Raw genomic sequence first — 14,639 nt, 5'->3', positions numbered from 1 at the left:
ACTCACGAGCTTCCGAAGTACAAGGTTGGTCTAGAAGCACAAATTATCGAACTCATCCTGAAGAACAAAAAAGCAGCTAACGTGTATGTAGCTAACGTTTATAGTTCTCCGCAAGATAGGAAAACGGATTTTAAGACCCTCTTGGGCCGCATTTCAAGTAAGGCAGACACAGCCCCACTCTTAGTGGCTGGGGACTTCAACGCTCCCAACAAAGAATGGGGCTATGGTCATCAGCGCGTCAAGGGTACTAATTTAGCAACCACGGCAAGTGAATTAAAATTTGCTCTTATTACAGATGCTAACTTCCCCACGAGAACTGGTACCTCCGCTACCAGAGATACAACCCCGGATCTAACATTCCTTCGGGGAATTGAAGGCTCATGGGACAATCTGCAGGAGAATTTAGGAAGTGATCATTACATAATTGAAGTCGTCTTACAGACGCAACCACCACCACTAAGGAAATATGAGTACGTGGACTGGGATCTCTTTCGTAAGTTGCGTAAGGAAACCAGCATAGATGACGAATCTTATGGGGAGTTTTTAGATCAACTAAAGGCAACGATTAAGAAAGCTACTAAAGCAGTCTCGACAGAAATCGAAGTCCCAAAAATGGACTCCAAGCTAGCTCACATGCTGGAAGCGAAAAATTCCCTTCTAACCAGATGGAAGAGTCACAGACTCAATAGAAGACTTAGAGCCAAGATCGCCCAAGTTAATCGTGATATCGAAACATACGCGGCTCAACTTTCACGTCAACTATGATACGAAACTTGCTCAGAAACAGACGGTAGATTGCGCAGAGGAGGCAAATGGAATCTATTGAAGAGCCTCCTTAATGACAAGCTCTCCAGAGGTACTACAAACCTCGCCATAAAGAGACTCGTCAATAAACAGATAGCTAAAGGGCGGACAGCCAGAGAGGTCGCAAATGACATCGCACACATGTACCTGCCACTTAAAAATGAATATGAAAACGAAGAAGAAATAAGCGAACCTTACTCCGGAATATCGCAACCGGACTTGGACAGTGACTTCACTGCAGCTGAGATAAGGCATGTACTTTTTAATTTAAATGGGAGATCTGCCCCGGTTCCGGATGGCATCACAAACAAACTTTTGCGAAACCTGCACGATGATGCCATAGACATAATCACGGTCAAAATTAATAGTCACTGGAGATCCGGCACTGTCCCACCGGAATGGAAGGAGGCCAAGGTGACGTTTATACCGAAACCCGGCAAACCACTAACAAAGGAGAACCTCAGGCCCATATCACTTACATCCTGTATTGGCAAAGTAGCCGAACATGCTATTCATAACAAGATAATAGAACACATAGAAAACAAGGAGCTTTTCAGGCACAATCTCATAGGCTTTCGGAAGGCATTATCCACACAGGACGCCATGCTCATGATCAAACGGGCTATTATTGACGACCCTAGAAGGGACGTAAAGGGCCTCCTGGGTCTGGATCTTATCAAAGCATTTGATACGGTTGCACATAAGCATATCCTACATGAAATCTCAACCTTGAACCTGGGAAGCAATTTTTACAATTATGTGACGTTCTTTCTAGCTAATCGGACAGCTCGGGTCAAACTCGGGACAGTCACAGGCGGTCCATACAATTTAGGCAACAACGGCACACCACAAGGTTCAGTATTGTCCCCACTCCTCTTTAACATTGCCATGCACAGGCTCTCGGAGGAATTGCCCAAAATCCCGAGCTTGGGGCACGTCATATACGCTGACGATATCACAGTGTGGGTCCCAAGGGGGTCACTCGCAGCACTAGAGCAGACACTACAGGCAGCGGCAGACACCACAGAATCCTTCCTTAAGGGACTCAAGCTATCACATAGTAAATCTGAGCTGCTGCTCTTTAGACAGGGGAGACAAGGTGTTAGAAACCTTGCGCCTTTAGAAACTCTGCCAATTAAAATCACAGACAACACAGGACGGGTCATACCCAGAGTAGAGAAAATTACAATTCTGGGTCTTCTCATTGACGCAAGGAGCTGTAAAGCTACGGCCCTGAAGCGTCTCACAGGTCATGCCAACAGTACTTTTAAAGCTCCTGGGCAGGGTCTCAAATCGAAATGCAGGCCTCAAGGAGGACAATCTCATCAAAGCATATCATGCATTTTTCATCAGTCATGTGACGTACATTGCATCATACCTGAACGGGGGTAAAGGAGAGAAGGCTAAGCTAAACGCACTTATACGTTCCGGACTCAAAAGGGCTCTGGGACTCCCGCACGGAACGAGTACCGAACTCCTCAACAAGTTAGGACTTCATAACACTATAGATGAGCGCATTGAGGCACATTCGATGTCACAAATTGCAAGACTCTCCAACACTAAGCCAGGGTGTAAAATTCTAGATGAAGCCGGAATACTGCCTCGAGGAGGAGACGTCTCTTAGTTCAAAATACCCAAGGAGGTGGAGACACAATTAGTTGTAGACCCCATGCCTAGAAATATTCATCCTGTCCACAACAAGGGCAGAAGGGACGCAAGGGCCAAATGCATTCTGGGTAAACTGCACCAACAACACAGCTCAGCTCTTTTTGTCGATGTAACTAGTTATGGATCGGGAACCGCTACGCTATTGCCGTGATCGATGAGAGCGGTAAATTAATAAGCGCGGCGTCACTAAGAACGAGCTCCATTCATGCCGCCGGAGAAGCAAGCATAGCACTTGCAATTACAATGAAGAGAGGCTCCACGATTTTCTCCGATTCCCGTGCAGCTATTAGGAATTACTCAGCCGGCTCCTTCTCAGTGGAAGCACACAAGTTACTTATACACAGTATTAATAATCTTAATTACGACCAACTGGATAGCTCACGCCTAGTCTAATTTCCGGCTCATCAGGGCCACTCGGTCAGCCCCAATGGCTGCAATCCTAATGAGCAAGCTCACTCTGTTGTGCGAGATCTCAGACGCCGCACATCAGATCAGGAACTGCTCCAGGATGACTGCGGCTCCTACAAAGACCCACTTACTACTTTTCACGAGATCACCTCACACTATAGGGACGGCAGGAGGTCTTTTCCTCCCCCCCCATCAGAAGCTCAACCGAGCTCAGGCAGTCACATTAAGAATGATTCAAACTAAATCTTATCCCACACCTTTTTGTGCTTAACAAAATTGACCAGGATTATCCCGCGGAATCTAAAAGTTGTGGACACACTCCATGTCTATTTGATCATATGTTCTGGCTGTGCCCCAACCAAAGGGCTTCGGATCTCAACAGTGAGGAGGACTGGAGTCGGCGCATATCCAGCGAAGTCCTCCAAGATCGACTCCTGGCCGTCCGGAGAGCTCACGACATCGGGAAAGCCTTTAGCCTACCGGTGCCTACGTGGGCGGAGCCATCGACTTAGCCTGGGGGCTTGTGCCCTCGGACCCTAGTTTCTCTGGGCTAAAATGAAGTTCTTGCCATGCGATGCCATTGTTTGTATCGTTTCAATAGTTTTGTTTCCTGCAGTTAAAAGCACCGGCATACTGATGGTGCTGTAGACTTCTTATAAAGTAAGTGTGAAAGCTTGGGCAGGTCATCTTGGCACAAATCAACTTCATGAGTTTAAGCACGTGGCCCAACCTTGCACGTCTGTCTTTACAACCGATTCTCATACATCATACAAGAAGCACCTCAGCGCTACAGTACATCCCACAAGGTGTGCGAGAACATTGTGCGCGCTCCCGATTAGGTTTCTGAGCGTTGGTGGCATCAGACTCGGTTTCCTGGCATCATAAGGAATAAAAACAGCTTCCTGGAGGAAAGCATTGGGTACATTTTTAGTGCTTTGTAACATATATATCAGCACGCATATGTACGTTAGAACGAAAAGTATTGAAATAATAAGGTGAGGGTTTCGCTGGATGTATTTTAGCTGTCTAATGACAAGATCTAAAGAAAAAAATACTGGGATTCTGTTACAATAAATGCTGACATGAAATATGAGCTCCGATACAGTACCCATGGTGTAACTGGCCCCTGAACTACAGGGCTACATTGAACCACGATATGCTGGTTTGATAAATACCAGCAATTGGAAAGTGGTTATGTCTTGAGTTTCCTGTATGTCGGCGCCGCTGTGCAGTGTTGGCGGCCCTTTTTAAACCACAAACACTATGTTTCAGCTAATATTGAAAGCAACTGTATTCTTTTTCTTATGGGGGGAGGGGGGCTTTCTTTAGCGTCTAACCACAGTTCTAAAGTTATCAGTTAGCTCAAGATGCGCCTGCATGTGTTTCTAATATCCAGTATGTTGTCACGGATTGAATAGTGAAAGAGCGTTATCTTATCAGATTGCGCGCGTGAAGCGAATACTGGCGTACATTCTTCATCACATATGACGACCCGAGATTGCGCTGCAATGTACGAGCATTCCACTCTGACGAACCGACGCCTTGATCCGCAGATCGGAATAAGAGGAAGCACTTTTCGCGCAGCGATCGTTATGTTTGAGTGTTATTTTCTTTTCCAGCGCAAGCTCACCTTATAATGAGTTACATTCGTGACTGACTCTTTTGCAAGTGTTTTGCTCTTGACATTACTACAACGTGAGAGTATAGAGGTGCTCCATCTTCATTGATTGAATACTGGGAAACGGACTAGGCCTTTTCTAGCGTCTGCGTTTACACATTTACCGCACCAATTTATTTTTCATAACTTACTTTTTCATTTAGGGGGCTGTAAAGAACATCAACCTTTTATTAACAGGATGTTTTAATAACACAGAAAATTACCCGCCGTGGTTGCTCAGTGGCTATGGTGTTGGGCTGCTGAGCACGAGGTCGCGGGATCGAATCCCGGCCAGGGCGGCCGCATTTCGATGGAGGCGAAATGCGAAAACACCCGTGTACTTAGATTTAGGTGCACGTTAAAGAACCCCAGGTGGTCGAAATTTCCGGAGTCCTCCACTACGGCGTGCCTCATAATCAGAAAGTGGTTTTGGCACGTAAAAACCCATAATTTAATTTTTTTTAACACAGAAAATATAAATGTTTATTAGCCGGCTTTCACCTCACGGTAAGGAATTTCAATAAAGATATACGTATGATAATTAAAAGCCTATCCGTTTGTCGACATTTCATCTGAGTTCCCCTTGCAAGGTGATACACACTTGCAGGTGGTTCATATCGGGGACCCTCGACATATGTCCAACCACCAAACAAAGGGTTGTTCCGAATGTTTCATTTCAGGAAGGCGTGTTACCGTCCTGTCTTTCATTCCCGTTCGCAAACACGCATAAGACGAAAGTGCTGCGTGAAGGGCGTCGTTAGTCCAAACCAACGAGCTATCGTAACTCACCTCGCCTATATAGCTGTCATTTAGGCTTAGATGAGAAATATATATATTTTAAGTCGACGCATCACGAATCCAAAAAGCTGCCCGCGACCAGCCCAGCTAGGTTTCTTTCATTTCGTACTTTGTCGTAGCGGCTAATAGTAGCTCACTAAGCTGAGCACTGAGTGTGGATAAGGCAGAGAAGATGTTTTATCTACTGTCTCGTCACCCACCGAAAATTGCCCACCGTGCTACTGGCCATTGCTAGAAAATTGTATATGTCACGCCCAGCCATTTGCAACACAGCAACTTTGTTTTGCGATGGAAGAGTCCAGGTGAGAGACAGGGTGGTTATGGAGATAAAGACACGCTATTTTCTGCAGTAACTTAGGAATGCATGACTGAATGCCTTCATTTATTGAGAAAAAGGAGGAGCAAGCATCAGTGGAAGCACGTCTCAGCAGATTGGGAAAGAAGCGGGGGACAAAGACGAAAAGCTGGGGCCCGGGTGGCAGGCGAAGTCGCAGCTTAGGGGCGAGAGAATAAAAGCAAGAGTTGGCGAAACCAGTTGAATTCCAGTGTAGATGTGTGATGTGTCGAGTAAATTATTAAAAGCCACCGACCAGCATCCGTCCTTTGCGGCAGTATAAGCTCCCGTCGTTCTTGGTAACAAACCCTTACTGAAAACCAATCTTCGCAATTACTTACTACTGTGGATTACAACTACGCTGTCCCGACAAGTTACGACCATAACGTGACGCTTGCTGTTACGGATGCCATACTCGTGACTCTTACTATACTACTACTATACTGCGCGAATACTATAAACATAGGTGTACTGCACAAGTTAGTGAACAAACATTTTAGAACCGCGTTTTTCGCCTTACATACGCTCAACGCAAGCACCATTGCAGCATGTTAGGGTGCGCGTGCCTTCAAGACAGAGACCCGAACGCAAACATAAGAACGCGTTAGAAGACAGGGTTTTGGGCCTCGTGCCAAGCATATCCAAGCCAACAATATGTTAACAATCATGCCGTCATTTCTATGCAAAGAGGTTATGTATTTAAACTTCTGGAGTAACAGTCGAATTCGCCACCTACGGGAGCGCGTGAAGCCGCCGGGGGCCACATTGTTAGAGGAAAAGGAGCGCGGCCACAGTACGTGGCTGCGGTATACGCGCGACGCAACCTGTGCTTGCGGTTCTGCGATGAAATAATAAAATTAAACCCCTTTAGGAAGTATATCAGTCCGCCACTGTGTGTCGATGTTGTCAAAAATCAAATGTCATGGTGGTGGGTGCCTTGTGTTCTGTGTATAATATGTTGCGAGAACTGCAAAACAGTCGTTTCCTGTTTTCTTCATTCAGTAACTGCCGCGTGCATCGGCACTGTGATGCCCTTTCGTCGATACGTGGTGCCGGCCCGTATTGACACAACGACGTGACCTCCAAATATAGTATGCTTATGCCATTTCTTAAAAAAATAACTATTTGTGTAAATGAGCGTTTTCGGTTTAAACCTAGAAAACAAGAAAAAAATAATCAACGGTACGTCTCATTTTTGTCCGACGTTTCAGTTATAGCTGAAAAGAGTCGGTGAAAGCAAATTTGCAATAAAGCTAAGGCGACCCACAATCTGCACGCAGCCGCAAGCCTACATGCGCTGGGGAGAAGACTGTTAGCGAAGTCCGCGAAAAGTAATTGAGCATAGCCATATTGAACGTCGACGACATGTTGAATAAAGCCTGCGACTTGAGTTGCTCAGCCGTCAGAAAGGCTTGAGTGGTAGCATACCGCTGGGCGTATTTGGTAACCACCGCGATAAACACACAATTTACGGAAGTAAACAGAGGAAAGGGACGTAGTGAGTTGGCCGCCCTTTTCGAGCTCCGGCATAGTTTGAAAGATGAATGCGGCGTAGTATGACGCACAAAATAGTATATGTCAACCCAAATGAATCAGCGTGGTCATACTTGCGCGACAAGCCATGGTGGCCTGCCACCAGGACATCATGACGTTGCAGCGATGAGAATTTTCATTGGATACTTGAGAATAAAAACGAGCACATGAGAGACGTCGGAGGGACATTTCTAGGGTACAAGAGCACATCGCCCCCCCCCCCCCCAAAAAAAAAAAATCACTAATATAAGCTTACGAATAGAGAGATCATAAGATCGAGCACTGCGGCGCTTGTTGATCTTGTTTATGATGACGTCTGCATTTCATTCAGCGTTTATTTCCGAGAAAATGAGTTGAAGTTACGTTTATTTGCATCACAATGGCAGGCGCATTCAGGCAAACATTGACAGCATTTCATTATAGAGTGCCTGTCTACTCTGTGGAGATTACGTATGACAATGACAACAAACACAGAAAGCTTTGCTTACATCGATTCGCACATACATGGGATCCGTATAATGTTTTCACTATCAATTTAAATGCTTAAGAATGGCGCTCATTAAGGCAATATTTCCATTCATAGTGAGAAAAAGCGGCTGTCGTATCCACAATAGAATTGATTTAAATGGCTTTAAAGTTTAATCCCATGGAATTTATATCGTTGCCAACTTCCGTGGGATTGGAGTCGTCAAAATGGGATACAGTTGACAGGGAAATCAGGAGGTTGATGAACGGCAAGAAGGCAGAAGCTTGCACAAGACCTCAGGGATATAAAATGACTTTTTGAGCAGCTTGGTCAGGAGGCCACGCAATGGTTTCCACGTCTATTAAAAATCCTCCAAAATATGAAGAGAGGCCGACGAAAATGCGGGCATTTTGGGAAAGGTGAAACCGCTGGCAATTTCAGGACAGCATTAGCCTTAATATAAAAGATGACTTAAAAATAAAAAACCATAACGTTGACAGGGTGGCCAAATTTCGGGACAAATAAATTGGCTATTGAAGCAGTTCAGCTGAAACGCAATGGTGCGAAATAAGACGAGAATGTCGGGAAGTGTTGAACAAAGGTCAAGTAGGTCCTGTGGCCGACGCCAGCGCTCGGCAGCTGTCAAGCGACTGCACGTATTAGCGAGATGCCTGGTCGTCAGTAGTTACAGTATGATTCCGGTCTGAAATATTGGACGCGGACTGCATCACGTTGAATACAGTGCATTCTACGGTGTCATTCTTCGACGGCTGGTACCGATTCTCGCGCAATGAGGGTTGGAACAAATATTCTTACTTGCCAGCTGTCACCTTCCTCAAACTGCCAACATTCCTTCCTCTCCGAAGTTGCTTAGCTTTTATTGGGTTCGGCTGCTAATCACAAGGTTTCGGGATCGAATCCCAACCGCGGCAGACGTATTTCAATGAGTGTGAAATGCGAAAACCCGCGTACTTAGGGTTAGGCGCACGTTAAAGAATACCAAGTGGTCTAAATTATTCCCGAATCCTCCACTACGGCGTGCCTGAAAATGAAATCGTGGTTCTGGCAAGTAAAACCTCATAATGTGGTATGTAACATTCGTTAAGGATGTCCTGGGCAGTCGCACAACTCTTATTTATTTATTTATTTATTTGTTTGTTTATTTATTTTATTTATTTGCAATACTGCCAGTCTCAGTTAAGACCAAAGCAGGTGGGCAAGATTTTACAGAAAGAAACAAACAGGTCATGTTACATGGTACATTAAGAGAAAGAAAGAAAAAAGGAAAAGGCTTCCTTAACTACTGCAGAAATTACCTATGATACAATACTATTGGTTGGTATAACAATATGGCAATAACAATATAACAATGTAGTTCGTATAACAATATAACAATATTGTTTTACTAGAATTTATATAAAAAGTAGCGAATGAATGACCCCTGTGAGCAGAGAACGTATACAGCTAACAGATAACCGCGCAGAAGCGGCGAGTTTGGGGGTTGAAATGCAGAAATTCCACGCACAGAAATAAGTATTACAGTTTAAGATATGTGGGTGTGTTAATTGGCGTCTTCTCTGTTTGATGTCTCTAGTAGGTTGATGAACGATGAAACTGACGGAGAGGAAACTATGTCTGAGTGGAGGAGATTCCATTCGCTGATCGCACGTGGGAAAAGTGAAAACTTGAACGTGTCATTGCGAACACTGTACTGGTTTAATGTAAATGGGTGATTTTTTCGCGACAGACGTGATGTAGACAAAGTAACGTACTTAGTTCGGTGTATCTTATAACAGTCGTGCATTAGTTGGTAGATGAACTTTAAGCGGGCGTGTCTGGCCCTAACAGATAGTGTTTTAAGACCTGCATCAGCTAAGAGGTTTGTAGGAGAGTCATAGGGACTGTATCTGTTAAAAGTGAACCTCACAGGTTTTCTTTGCACCTTTTCTAGTTTTGACATGTTAGTTGATGTGTGTGGAAACCAGATGATGTTAGCGTATTCTAAGACGGGGCGAACAAAAGTTGTATAGGCTAGTAGTCTGGTGTGTTTCGGTGCAAGGCGTAAACAGCGTCTAAGGAAAAAAAGCTTGCGTAATGCGACTGAGGTAATATTATCAATATGGAAGTTCCATGAAAGGGCAGAAGAGAATGCGAAGCCTAGGTATTGGTGGTTATTTACTTTATTCAGGCAAGTGCCACCGAGGGCGTAAGAAAATTCTGAAGGCTTCTTTTTTGTTGTAAAGGACATGCTACAGATTTAGTGGTGTTAATTGACATTTGCCATTCTTTACACCAATTGGACACCAAATCGAGTGCTCTGTTTAATAATAAGTGGTCTGCGTAAGTGAAAATTACTTTATAAATAATACAATCATCTGCAAAGAGCTTAATGTCACATTCAATGTTAGCAGCAATGTCGTTAATAAAGATCAAAAATAGTAATGGGCCCAATACTGACTCTTCGGGAACACCGGAGGTGACAGCTACAGACCTAGAAGGGGTGTTATCTACAATAACATATTGTGTTCGATGTGATAAGAAGTTTTTTATCCATGCAGTAATCTGACCGCCTCCGATCGCCGCCTCCAGTTTTGCAACTAATTTTACATGGCTTACACAATGAAACGCTTTACTGAAGTCGAGGAGGATCATGTCTGTCTGGCTTCGGTTGTTTAGGTTGAGCTCAAGGTCGTGCACCACTTCGGTTAGTTGTGTGACCGTTGAGAGGCCACTTCTAAAGCCGTGTTGTTGAGGTATTAATATGTGTTCTTGCTCGAGAAATATAGTGATGTATTTGCAGATAATATGTTCCAATATTTTACAAGATGTGCTGATAAGTGACGTTGGCCTTTAGCTAGAAGGTTCGTTGCTGTCGCCGGATTTATGTATTGGAATCACCTTCGCTTTTTTCCAGTCATCTGGTAGTTCCGCGGACTCGAGTTATTTGCGGTATATAATGGCTAGGTATTGGCTACGCCATTCTGCATACGTTTTTAAGAATTCATTTGGGATATCGTCTGGCCCTTTAGCTTTCTTGATGTCGATATTAAGCAATAGATTAAAAATACCGGCATTGGTAATGCTTAATGAATCGATGGTTTTAGGTGGGCAGGGTAGGGAGGCATGTAAGCCATTATCTGAAGTGAAAACCGAGAAGAAAAAGTTATTGAATGTGTTTGCTCGAGCCGTTTTCTCTTCTAGAGACCGTTCGGGTGACATACCTAAACACGGGCGAAAGTATTTCCAAAACCTGTGTGGATTGTTGGTAATGTAGTCGGGGAATGTTGTGCTGAAGTAGTGATGTTTCGCATTTTTTAACTTTCCTTTGAAGCCAGCGAGAGCGGAGGTCAGATTGTCTTTCAAAGATTGAGTCGGCCCTTTTCTTTTAATAGTGTGCCTAAGTCTTTTTACTTTACGCTTCGCTTGAAGGACCTCACGTGATATCCATGGGTTTTTCTTTTGTGGTTTGCAGCGTTTCATCGGGATGAAGTTTGTTGTGCAGTGTAGCACGATTGACTTAAATTGATGCCACAAAGTATTGACGTCACAACACGTTTCTGAAGCTGCTTGGAGAAAAGCATCAAACTCGTGTGCCAGGTGAGTGAGAATACAGTCATGAGCTGCTCTACGAAAATCAAGTACAGCACGCTCTCGGTTTAGCTTTTTTATGTTGCCTTCAAGCGAGAGCTTACATTTAGGTATGTCGTGGTCCGATATACCACCGACTATTGCCATCTCAATTGCGTGAAGTGGGAAATGGTTACTTATGAGTATGAGATCACGTATGTTATTCGTAGAGAGCCTTGTGAGCGAGTTGGCTGGTCGATTACCTGGCTGAGGTTGAAGTTTAGCATTAAATCTGTAAGTGCTGCGGATGTGGCTGAAGTGTAGTGCATGGTACTCCAGTTCAGATCTGGTAAATTGAAGTCCCCCATGAGGATCACTCTACTGGTACGGACGTGGAATTGCATATACTCCTGCAAGGCAAGCACGCCTTCGGATCCACTAGTAGGGCTTCGATAGACGCAACCAGTAAATATACCGGTATCATTGTATAATATTTTACAAAATACAGCCTCCGCGTTGGAGACTTCGGGGAGTGGAAGGAATGGAATATTATTCTTAAGAAGCAGGGCCACACCACCACCACGAGACAGCCTATCTTTACGAATAACAGAGTAACCTGGTGGAGATATCTCGTGATTGAAGATATCTGGGGATAGCCAGGCTTCAGTGATGGCCACTATATCCGGATTGTGTTCAAGTAACAGTCCTTCCAGGAGTTCTACCTTGTTTACTATGCTTCTCGCATTTATATTGCTACGGGATAGTATTTCCAATGACAAAGAGCCGAGCAGTAAGAAGTCGACGACGATTAGATGCTAGCGCGGGCTGTTGCCTCTTGGCCAAGTGCAGCGTATTTTCTTGTAAATATACTTGTACATAGCTTTTCGTCTGCGTTTTCCTACGTAACATATCTGGTGGAGGTGGACGTTCCCTGTACCTCGTCACGGAGCTTCGCAGTGGACGGTACGTCAAGGCTTCCTTCATGCCTCCCGGCGACGACAACTCGACTCCGCCGGCTCCGACACCTGCTGCCACCTCGACGACCTACATCACTCTCCCCGCTCCCCGTGATCCTGGCGTATTCTCGGGCAAAGATGGGGAAGACGTCGATGACTGGATCAGCCTGTATAAACACATCAGCCGCAATAACTGGTGGGACTCTACTATTATGCTCCCCAACGTAGTATTTTACCTCGGTGGCACACCTAGAGTTTTGTATCGCACGCAGGAAGATGAGCTCACCAGTTGGGATTCACTTAAGGCACAGCTTCGAGACTTGTTCGGCAACCCCTATGGTCACTAACATGCCGCGCAGAAGGCGCTTTCCGGACGTGTGCAGACGTCAACAGAGCCCTATGTCACGTACATTCAGGACGTCTTGGCTCTGTGCCGCAAAGTTGACACTCACATGACTGAGTCCGACAAGGTTGCCCACATCCTCAAAGGCATTGCCGATGACGCCTTCAACTTGCTCGTTTGCAACAACCTAGCGACGGTGGATGCTGTTATAGAAGAGAGCTGCCGCCTGGAACTCGCTAAAAGCCGAAGTACTGGCAAGCATTTTGCCCGTCTGCCCAACACCCCAGCGACATCTTCCTGTGCCGACACTCCTCGTCCCAACAACACTGCCGATGTTACCAGGATCGTCCGGCGTGAGATCGAGGCTGCCTATCCAGCTGCCTTCGACTCCAGTCTCACCAAAACATCTGCAGTCAGGGTCTCACTGATCCAGGCAGTTGTCCGCCAAGAGTTCGAAAACATGGGTCTTCACACCATCTGCTCAGCCAATCGTCCTGATACCCGCCCGGCTTCTTCGATTCCGCCCCGGCCCGCATCTTCTTACCCACCACGTTCCCGCAACCCATCTGAATGGCCCACTGCTGACGACAAGCCCATTTGTTTCCACTGCCATCGAATCGGGCACATTTCTCGGCACTGTCGCAGTCGCTGGAGTTCCCCGAACCGGTCTACTTATACTGCCTACTCTCGCCCCCCCGGTGGCCCTTCTCGTCCCTATGCTGCCCGCTCCGATAATGCCGCCACAGATTCTCCTGCGCCGAACCGCCCCTATTCTCGTTCGCCTTCGCCCCAACGACGACAATCTCGCTCTCCCCAGCCCCGTCGCTTCTATTCGGCGACGCCGCTCCCAGCCGGAAAACTAGACGATGCAGCGCCTCGAGGTGACGCTGCATTACTCCCTACGCCGCCAAATCCTCTACTGACGTTGCCCACTCATCTGAACCTTCTTGACTTGCAAGTCGACGTTGTTTCTGTGTCTGCACTCATAGACACTGGGGCGCATTTGTCGGTAATGAGCGCTGATCTTGGTAACCGGCTGAGGAAAATAATGACGCGCGCCACGACGCCTGTTGTCCGTGCCGCCGATGGCGGAACAGCCCCTGTAATTGGTATGTGTGCCGCCCGCGTCTCCATCGCAGATCGCTCCACTACCGTGCTATTCACAGTCATCGCTCACTGTCCCCACGACATCATCCTCGGCTTAGACTTCCTCTCCGCACATTCTGCTCTCATCGATTGTTCCGCCAGTACTCTCCGCCTTGACCTACCTGTTCTGGATTCCGCTGAACAACAACCTACTCGCCTCAGTTCCGTCGACTTCGTTCGCTTGCCATCTTGGGCACTGACTTACGTTGACTTCGCGTCATTCCCACCAGTCCCCGACGGTCACTACATCGCGGCTTCTATGCAAGACGTCCTCCTTACACACGGGATCACAGTACCTCCCACAGTTTTATCTATTACAGCGAATTGCGTCTGCCTGCCAGTGGTCAATTTTGGCTTGACGACACAAGTGCTGCTACGCGGGATGTCTCTGGCCCAGCTTTGCTTATTCGAGGATCACTCAGTAGCATCTATTGCAGTAGACGACAATTCAGCCCATCCTCCTCTACCATTGCAGTCGGCAAATTGTGCCATCGCCGAAAAACAGAACATGATTGCGCCCGACATGCCGTCCGAGCACGCTCGTGCGCTCTTCCGCGTTCTCATTTCCTACCAAGATATTTTTGACTTTAACGATCGTCCTTTGGCCCAAACAACACCTGTTAAACATCGCACTAATACCTGCGATGCCCCTCCTGTTCATCACCGCCCGTATCGAGTATCACCGGCTGAGCGTGAAGTTATTCACACCGAAGTTCGCAAAATGCTTGCCAAAAACATTATTGAACCGTCATGTAGTCCATGGGCGTCACCTGTTGTGCTGGTAAAAAAGAAGGATGGCTCATGTCGCATTTGCATGGATTATCGGCACCTTCACAGGGTTACCAAAAAGGACGTGTATCCCCTACCTCGGATTGATGACGCCCTTGACTGCCTACACGGTGCTCGCTACTTCCCCTCTATTGACCTTCGCTCCGGCTACTGGCGGATTGCGCTGGACG

General features: G+C 46.3%; 1 long non-coding RNA gene across 1 annotated transcript in view; it reads left to right on the top strand.

Annotated features, from left to right (window-relative positions):
- LOC140216015 (uncharacterized) overlaps positions 1-11,265 on the top strand; it is an 89,643-nt gene extending 78,378 nt beyond the window's left edge. The window contains exon 2 of the long non-coding RNA XR_011892658.1: positions 11,141-11,265. This is a non-coding gene — a long non-coding RNA (uncharacterized lncRNA). The remainder of the gene's footprint in view (positions 1-11,140) is intronic.
- Positions 11,266-14,639: the final 3,374 nt, after the last annotated feature.

The sequence above is a fragment of the Dermacentor andersoni genome, chromosome 2 (assembly GCF_023375885.2).
Source record: "Dermacentor andersoni chromosome 2, qqDerAnde1_hic_scaffold, whole genome shotgun sequence".
Taxonomy (NCBI): Eukaryota; Metazoa; Arthropoda; class Arachnida; order Ixodida; family Ixodidae; genus Dermacentor; species Dermacentor andersoni.
The sequence above is the reverse complement of the archived record's forward strand: the minus strand, read 5'-3'. Positions and strand labels throughout refer to the sequence as shown.